The following is an 8,775-nucleotide window of genomic DNA, read 5'->3' as shown; positions in this document are numbered from 1 at the left end:
TGGCCACCTTGCTAGCTGACATACCATTACCAGAAGAGATGAAGCCTTCCCACTTGGGGCATCTCAGGAAAATCCACCTGGCATCTTTGGAAGGGACCTGCAGCCCAAGGCCTCCCTCCCCTGGCAAGTTACTTTGTAACTTGGCTGTTTGCTTTAGCACAGATCAAGCAACCTTCAACAGCTCGTTCTGCCAGTCTAAAAAGACCCCCAGCAACATCCAGCATGAGGAAGGCTTCTGCCAATCCTCAGGAGGTGCAAGGACTCTCTTCACGGAGTGCTTTTACTATTGGTAGGGCCAAAGCTTCTGGTATCTCTTGTTTGCCATCCCTTGTAAACCAATTATTGCCCTTTTTCTCTGCCACACGGCTTTTAACTGTATCTCAAACTCCTCTGGGAGAAAAGACAGCTTCCCGGCCAGTGATGGAGTCACTGCGAGCAAAGGGGGCATCTTGGAGAGTTCTGGCAGAAGTGTTGCTTTCTGACTTTCTTCATCCACCAAAAAGGAGACAGAGGAGGCCTGTAACATTCTTCAACTACAGGGAGAGGCCATGGGGCTTTTGCCATGGAGTCTCTCAACTGATTGCGGGACGCAGCCCCCTTTTGATGCGAAGTTCCTGGCAACAGCACCCTCGGAGGTACTCGGGAATTACAGACTTCCGGAACTGCCTACTCTAGGCTCCCCTCTAATATGCACCCCCCTCTTGGTATGGAAAAGGAAGAAAACGAAACTATTCCTAATGCTATGAAGTCTTTGCTGCCTTGCTCTAGGTTCAGCAATTTAACACGGCCTTGGCTGAGCAACAGTCTCTGTCGATTAGTAACAGTTTCTAGAACTAAGACTTTCTTCTGTTACGCCCCTACCAGTAAATTCCTAGCCTTGTCTAAGGACGGATTCACACGGTCTCTTTGTAAAGACACATCTATGTTACTCCTTTCACTCCCACACCTTCTTGGTGGTGGGATGGCTCCCCCCGGCACAGCACCTGGCACAAAACCCCCCTATGCACATACACACACACCTGCACTTACCCTGCACTCCGCTGCACACACACACACACACCCACCTCCCGCACACTAACACCCCCCTCCACCTCCCCGCCATGCTACTTGCAGTTGCCCCGCCCCTGCCATCCCGGCCGGCTGGCAGCACTCACTCCTCACGTGCTTCCCCATGCCTTGCATTTCCTTGCTGCCCCCTCTGTAGCCTTCCCTCAACCTGCCTTTTCTCCCCTGCCTTGCATTGACTTGCTCACCCATCCCCCACCTGACTTCCTTTCACATTCGTCTAGCTCTGGCCTCACCTTTCCTTTTCCTTCTAGGACCCTCATTGCCTTGCCTCGCCTCGCCAAGCAAGGCCACACAGAGCAGTTGGTCCTGGCCGCTTTTGTGTGCCAGCAGTCCTCGAATGTACTTCTCACCTGCCTTGCCTATCCTTGCCTGGCCTTGGCAACACAACAGTTTCCTTGCCTTGCCCTGCTAGCTCTCTGGAGCCTTGCATTCCTTTGCACTTCCATGCCCCGCCCTTGACCTGCCTACTGCTTTCCTCCAGGGCCTTGGATTGCCGAGCCCTTCTTGTTTCTGCCTGGCCTTCCCATCAGTGGACTTCCCTTCCTACGGCCAGCCTTGCCTCTAACGTCTGGGCCTTCTCTTGCCTACCACTCCATTTGCTTTCCCCTCACTGCTCTGGCCTTGCTTACCTCTCCCTTGACTTGCCCACAATTGCCTGCACTTGCTTTGCAGCGCCTTGCCTGCATGGAAGGCGAGGGCAAGAGTGGTAGGCAGGGCAAAGCAAAGCCAGCAAGTTGTAGGTAGTGCAAGGCAAGGCAGCAGAGGCAAAGGAAGCAGAGCAAGGGTAGCTTAAGAAGAACTAGACAAGGTACTGAAGGCAAGGCAAGGCCAAGAGACTCGGAGTGCCTTTCCTTGCCAAGGCAAGGACATAGTGCCAGTGTTGCTGGAGCAGATGGTAAGGTAGCATGGGGAGGAATAGTCCAGCAAGACATTTCTCTTCTGGCCCCTGGGCGTGTAGGGGCAATTGTTGGATCTATTCTATACTGGAGGTGGCTCAGTGGATGGATGTGTTGTATTTTGGAGGAGGGGATGCCGTTTCTTTGGAGATGGGCTTGTAGTTGCTCTCTTTGGCAAGGAAAGCAGGTTTGGATGTACACATCAGGTGCTCTTAGGGATTTTAAAGGCTTTTCCCAAGAGGCAGAGCTCTCTCTGGCTTAGAGCTGTTGAGCTGTCCGTGGGAATGCAAAGGCCAAGCTTGTGAGCCTTTTGTCCTGGTGCCTTTAGTGTGTGAGCAGTCCGTGGTGCCGTTGTCTTTGGATGCTGACTCTGGGAGAGGGAAGGCTTAGGATGGTACCTAGAGCTGAGAAGGAAAGTGCTGAGAACAGCGTGTGTGCTGCTAGTTTGGGGGGTGCAGTTGAAGTTGCAGGCAGCAAGATCTTCCTCAGCCTGCACTGTTTTGAGCTCTGTTTTTGCCAGATGGTTTCAAGTTGGTGGGCAGAATCTGCGAGAGGGAAAAGATTGGTTTGGGCCAAAGAGGTTTGTCTGCCTCTTGGAGTGCGGTATAAAGAAGAGTCCGCTCTTGGAAGGGGAAGATGAGGGAAATCTTTTTGTCCTGATGTGCTGTTGATTTGAGTGCAGGGACGTTTGCAATTTGCCTCTGCCCTTGGGGTGGTTTCGAGCAGCGGCAGGCGCTTGGCCTTCTTTTGCAAGTCGTCAGCGCCATCGTGTGCTTGTTTCGAGGAGCGCTGACAGTGCCGGGGAAAAAGCCAAGCGCTTCGCTGGCGCCGCCCCAAGTCGTGTGCGCGCAGTTGCTGGAAGAGCTCCGCTGTGCATCCTGCCTCTTGGAGACACAAAAGAATGTGATCCTGCGCGTAGCGGGGAAGCAAGAGGAATCTTTTCATTGTTGGCTGTGCAGTTACTAAGCGGCAAAAGTCAAGGCAGCTCCAGCACGGCCTCTTTCTTTCAGAACCTTTTCTGTGACATCATGAACATGCTCAACATGCAACTCGCACCCACTGAACTGCATCAAAGGTCCTGGAGAGACGCACTTTCCTTCAAGCTCTAGGTACCATCCTACCCTCCACCTCTCGCAGATCCCAAAGCCCTTCCAAACATGCAGCAGCTGCACGCAGAGAACAAGTGCTAGAAGAAGGCGTTGGCCTTCAGAGTCCCTCTAAAGTCTGTAAACTAGGCGAAACATTGCAGTGACCAGCACTTTCCTTCGCAACTATCTACAGAGCGTCATCACATTCTCTCAGAGTGGCTAAAGTCCACCCTTGCAGCACAGCAGCGTTTCCGGCCACAGTTGGGACTGAGAGATGGGCCAGGTGAGAAAGCATTTGTTGACTATCCCTCGTCTCTGGAAGACTTGATAGTCGCAGCGCAATCACGTCCACACACCTTCAGTGTGGCCAAGTTCAAGCAGCTAGAGCTCACAGAGACGGGAGAGTCAGGAGAGAAGCCGTTCCAAAAGTACCGTGTACTTACAGCAGCATTCAAACTGTGCACAGCACTCTACAGCACTGTAGACCGTGGCTTCTCTGACAAGACGTGCCATCCCATTGTTGGCTCTCGCAGCTCGCTTGCTAGCTGCTCTCCTGAAGAAAAGAACTAGGAGGAAAAGCCAATGCTGGGCGGCACCTTCCCCTTGCCTCACGTAAAGCCACTTCAACTCCCCGCTGCACTCTCTACTTCCCCTCTCCTTGGCATCGACCGCTGTGTTTTCTGCATCTCGGAGCCCAAAGGTAAGCGCCAGTGTTCCCAGGGATGCTTGGAAGAGGGAGAAGTAGTAGCACAAGTAGCTGCCGTTGAACTTCCTCCTTCTCAATGCTAACGTGAAGTCGGCAGGCAGGCGAGCGCCAGCCACGCTCCTTTCTCAGTTTGTACGCTGCGGACACGAGCCCGGTGCTCCGGCGCCTTCGTTCGGCCTCTTTAGTAGCCATGTGGCGCTTTCATTCTGCCGGAGTCGAAGCGTCGTCTACTTGTGGCACAGAGAGCACGGTGCCGGCAGCCAAATGCTCCAGCCGACTGCTTCTGCCGACACACGCCTGGGCTATGCACTTTCCCTCTCAGCGACATACAGTTCTAAATGTAAAGGGAAAGATTCTCGGCTACGTCTGGCACAGAGAACAGTTTTAGTTCAACGGGCTTACCCAGAGCATGCCCCCGACGCGTGGGAACTCGTATTTGCACCACATTCCAGGGGTAGTCTTCTTTCCTTTACAGGCTGCACAGCGCCGGCAGATGGCCCGTGCGCTCTGCACCTGCCTTCTCACTTCCAAGTAGCACCGCGCACATAAGAGCCTTGCAGGGAGAGAAGACGCGGCTAGGCGTCTCGCCCAGAAGAACGTGGCAGGGCGAAAAGGTGTTCTTCTTTTGTCTTCCTCGTCGCCCAGAGTGTGCTGCTGTGTTGAAAGTCTTGGCCAGCGAAAAGCTACACCAGCAAGTGTTTCTCTCCTGATGCATTGCGCTGAGCGAGAGCTGAGGAAAATGCTTGCACAGCACACTGTGGATGCGTGCAGTACACACGCTGAAGAGCGGCACGGCTAAAAGTCATCGCTGGGCTTCAGTTCTGTCCAGACAGCAGAAGGCGAAGAACGAAGCAGCTGGGCACCGGCTGCATGTACTTAGTGGAGCGAATTTCAAATGTCCAGCCAAGAGCTGCTTCACAAGCAGATTCAGCTGAGAATGCTCTGGCTGCTTCACAAAGGAAGGTGCTGTGTTGCACTCCTGGACACTACCTGGCCAGTAGCAGGTTCTTACACCTTCAATGCTGCAGAGTCCATGCAGCTGGAGCACCCCCAGAAGGACGCGTCCAGCTGGAAGGCGTTCCTCAAGTACCCCCCTCTTCCAAGTAGCCTTGAAACTGAGCACAACACACTGCGGCTCGGCAGCTTCCTTCTCAGATAGACGTGCCGTCACATTATGCACTCTCGCAGCTCCGTTGCCCACTTGCAGCAGCTGCTGCCAAAGAAAAAAGCTCCAGAAGTAAAAGCCACTGCTGGACTGCCCTTTCCCCTTGCCTCACGTCAAGCACCTGAAACTGTCCGCTGCACTCTCTATTCCCATTCTCCGTCGCATCTACCACTGTAATGTCTGCATCTCGAAGCATAAACCCTGGCACAGTTCTCTCCTGGGAAAGCTGGAAGAGAAATAGGTAGCCGCACAAGTAGCTGCAAGTTTCCGGCTGCTAAGATGAATCCGAAAACAAGCGAGTGGCAGCCACGCTTCCTCTTGTAGCCTGTGCGATGCCCACAGCAGCTCCGTGCTCTGCCTTCGTTCTTACGCTCGTCGTAGCAGGTCGCGCTTTCGTTTTGCTGGAGACGACCCGTCGTCTACTTCTCGCGCAGAGAGCGCGGTGCCGGCAGCCAAATGCTGCAGGCTGCTGCTTCTGCCGAAACACGCCTGGGCTATGCAATTTCTCTCTAGCGCTAGGTAGCACAACATTCTGTCTGCGTTGTGGTCTTTATCTTAAGGGAAAGATTCTCGGCTACGGCTCGCCCAGAGAACTGTTCCGGGACAATACATGTGTTTTATTACCCCTTCTCGCAAGAAGACTGTGGTGCTGCGTTGGAACTGTTGGCCAGTGAAAGGCTAATCCATCATGTGCTTCCCTCCTGATGCATTTTGCTGAGCGAGAGCTGAGGAAAATCCGTGCACTGCGCACTGTGGATGCGTGCAGTATACACGCAGAAGAGCGGCAAAGCTCCTAGTCATCGCACACACCAGCCAAGTGGCCTGGGGCTGCGTTCTTCTCCCTTACCGGCGCTGGACAGAACTGAAGCATTCAGCTTTGGCTCTCTTCAGTGTGTGTACTGCACGCATCCACAGTGCGCAGTGCACGGATTTTCCTCAGCGCTACGTGCAAGTACAGCCTTTCTGCTTCGCAGAGCCCAACTGTCCGCACAAGCTCTCGCTCAGAGAAATGTGTCAAGAGAGAAGCACTTGCTGCATTAGCCTTCCGCTGGCCAACAGTTGCAACGCAGCACATAGTCTTACTGCGAGAAGGGGTAATAAAACGCACGCTTTCAGCACAGCAGCACAATCTGGGCGACGAGGAGGACAAAAGAAGACCATCTTTTCGTCTTTGCACGATTTTCTCTGCCACACATCTATCCACGTCTTTGCTCCCTGCAAGGCTCTAATGTGCGCGGTGCTACTTGGAAGTGAGAAGGCAGGTGCAGAGAAGCATTGCCATCTGCCGGCGCTGTGCAGGCTGTAAAGGAAAGAAAGACTACCCCTGGAATGTGGTGCAAATACAAGTTCCCACGGGTCGGGGTAAGCGCCGGCTAAGCCCGTTGAACTAGAGCTGTTCTCGGTGCCAGACGTAGCTGAGACTCTTTCCCTTTACATTCAGGCTACAAAGCAAAGAGAATGTGGTGCTACCAAGGGCAGCGAAGGAAAGTGCACAGCCCAGGTGTGTTTCGGAAGAGACAGCAACCTGGAGCGTTTCTCTGGAGGGTTTCTCTGCCGGCGTGCCCTCTGTGCGACAAGATGACGACGCTTCGACTCCGGCAGAATGAAAAGAACGAAATGGTACGAAGAGCATAAGAATGAAGGCAGAAGCAGGGAGCAGGTGTGTGCATAGCACAGGCTGCAAGAGGAAGCGTGGCTGCCACTCGCTTGTTTTCAGATTCGAATTAGCAGTTGAAAACAGAAAGTTCAACTTGCAGCTACATGTGCTGCTACCTATTTCTCTTCCAGCTTTCCCTGGAAAGAATTGTGCCGGGGCTTATGCTTCGAGATGCAGACATTACAGTGGTAGATGCGACGGAGAATGGGAATAGAGAGTGCAGCGGACAGTTTCAGGTGCTTGACGTGAGGCAAGGGGAAAGGGCAGTCCAGCAGTGGCTTTTACTTCTGGAGCTTTTTTCTTTGGCAGCAGCTGCTGCAAGTGGGCAAGGGAGCTGCAAGAGTGAATAGTGTGAGAGAAGAAAGCTGCCGAGCCGCAGTGTGTTGTGCTCAGTTTCAAGGCTACTTGGAAGAGGGGGGTACTTGAGGAACGCCTTCTAGTTGGACGCGTCCTTCTGCCTGTGCTCCAGCTGCATGGACTCTGCAGCATTGAAGGTGTAAGAAACTGCTACTGGCCAGGTAGTGTCCAGGAGTGCAACAGCTGCGCCTTCCTTTGTGAAGCAGCCAGAGCATTCTCAGCTGAATCTGCTTGTGAAGCAGCTCTTGGCTGGACATTTGAAATTCGCTTCACTGAGTACATGCAGCCGGTGCCCAGCTGCTTCGTTCTTCGCCTTCTGCTGTCTGGACAGAACTGAAGCCCAGCGATGCCTTTGAGCTTTGCCGCTCTTCAGCGCGAACACTGCACGCGGCCACAGTGCGCTGTGCACGGATTTTCCTCAGCTCGACGTACAGTCATTTTCTTGCTGTTCCACAGGGTCCACACTGTCCGCGTAGCTCTCGCTCAGCGCAATGCGTCAGGAGAGAAACACTTGCTGGAGTAGCTTTTCGCTGGCCAAGACTTTCAACACAGCAGCACAATTCGGGCAAGAAGAAAGAGAAAGGAAGAATATCTTTTCGCCCTGCCACGTTCTTCTGGGCGAGACGCCTAGCCGCGTCTTCTCTCCCTGCAAGGCTCTTATGTGTGCGGTGCTACTTGGAAGTGAGAAGGCAGGTGCAGAGAGCACCGCGATCTGCCGGCGCTGTGCAGCCTGTAAAGGAAAGAGGACTGCCACTGGAATGTGGTGCAAATACAAGTTCCCACGCGTTGGGGACAAGCTCCGGTTAAGCCGGTTAAAATAAAGCTGTTCTCTGTGCCAGACGTAGCCGAGAAGCTTTCCGTAAAGCTGCTGGCTACAAAGCAAAGAGAATGTGGTGCTACTTCAGCGCTAGAGAGAAATTGCATAGCCAAGGTGTGTTTCGGCAGAAGCAGCAGCCTGCAGCATTTGGCTGCCGGCACCGTGCTCTCTGGGCGAGAAGTAGACGACGGGTCGTCTCCAGCAAAACGAAAGCGCGACCTGCTACGAAGGGCGTAAGAATGAAGGCAGAGCACGGAGCTGGTGTGTGCATCGCACAGGCTGCAAGAGGAAGCGTGGCTGCCACTCGCTTGTGTGCGGATTCACGTTAGCAGCTCGAAACTTAAAGTTCAACTTGCAGCTACTTGTGCTGCTACCTATTTGTCTTCCAGCTTTCCCAGGAAAGAATTGTGCCGGGGCTTATTCTTCGAGATGCAGAGATAACAGTGGTAGATGCGACGAAGAAAGGAAATAGAGAGTGCAGCGGACAGTTTCTGGTGCTTCACGTGAGGCAAGGGGAAAGGGCAGCCCAGCAGTGGCTTTTCCTTCTGGAGCCTTTTTCTTTGGCAGCAGCTGCTGCAAGCGGGCAACGGAGCTGTGAGAGTGAATAGTGTGGGGGCACATCTATCTGAGAAGGAAGCTGCCGAGCCGCAGTGTGTTGTGCTCAGTTTCAAGGCTACTTGGAAGAGGGGGGTACTTGAGGAACGCCTTCTAGTTGGACGAGTCCTTCTGGGGGTGCTCCAGCTGCATGGACTCTGCAGCATTGAAGGTGTAAGAACCTGCTTCTGACCAGGTAGTGTCCAGGAGTGCAACAGCTGCGCCTTCCTTTGTGAAGCAGCCAGAGCATTCTCAGCTGAATCTGCTTGTGAAGCAGCTCTTGGCTGGACATGTGAAATTCGCTCCACTGAGTACATGCAGCCGGTGCCCAGCTGCTTCGTTCTTCGCCTTCTGCTGTCTGGACAGAACTGAAGCCCAGCGATGACTTTTAGCCGTGCCGCTCTTCAGCGTGTGTACTGCACGCATC

Source organism: Coloeus monedula (genome assembly GCF_965178545.1).
Source record: "Coloeus monedula genome assembly, contig: HAP1_SCAFFOLD_94, whole genome shotgun sequence".
Classification (NCBI taxonomy): domain Eukaryota; kingdom Metazoa; phylum Chordata; class Aves; order Passeriformes; family Corvidae; genus Coloeus; species Coloeus monedula.
This window is presented reverse-complemented; position numbering follows the sequence as displayed.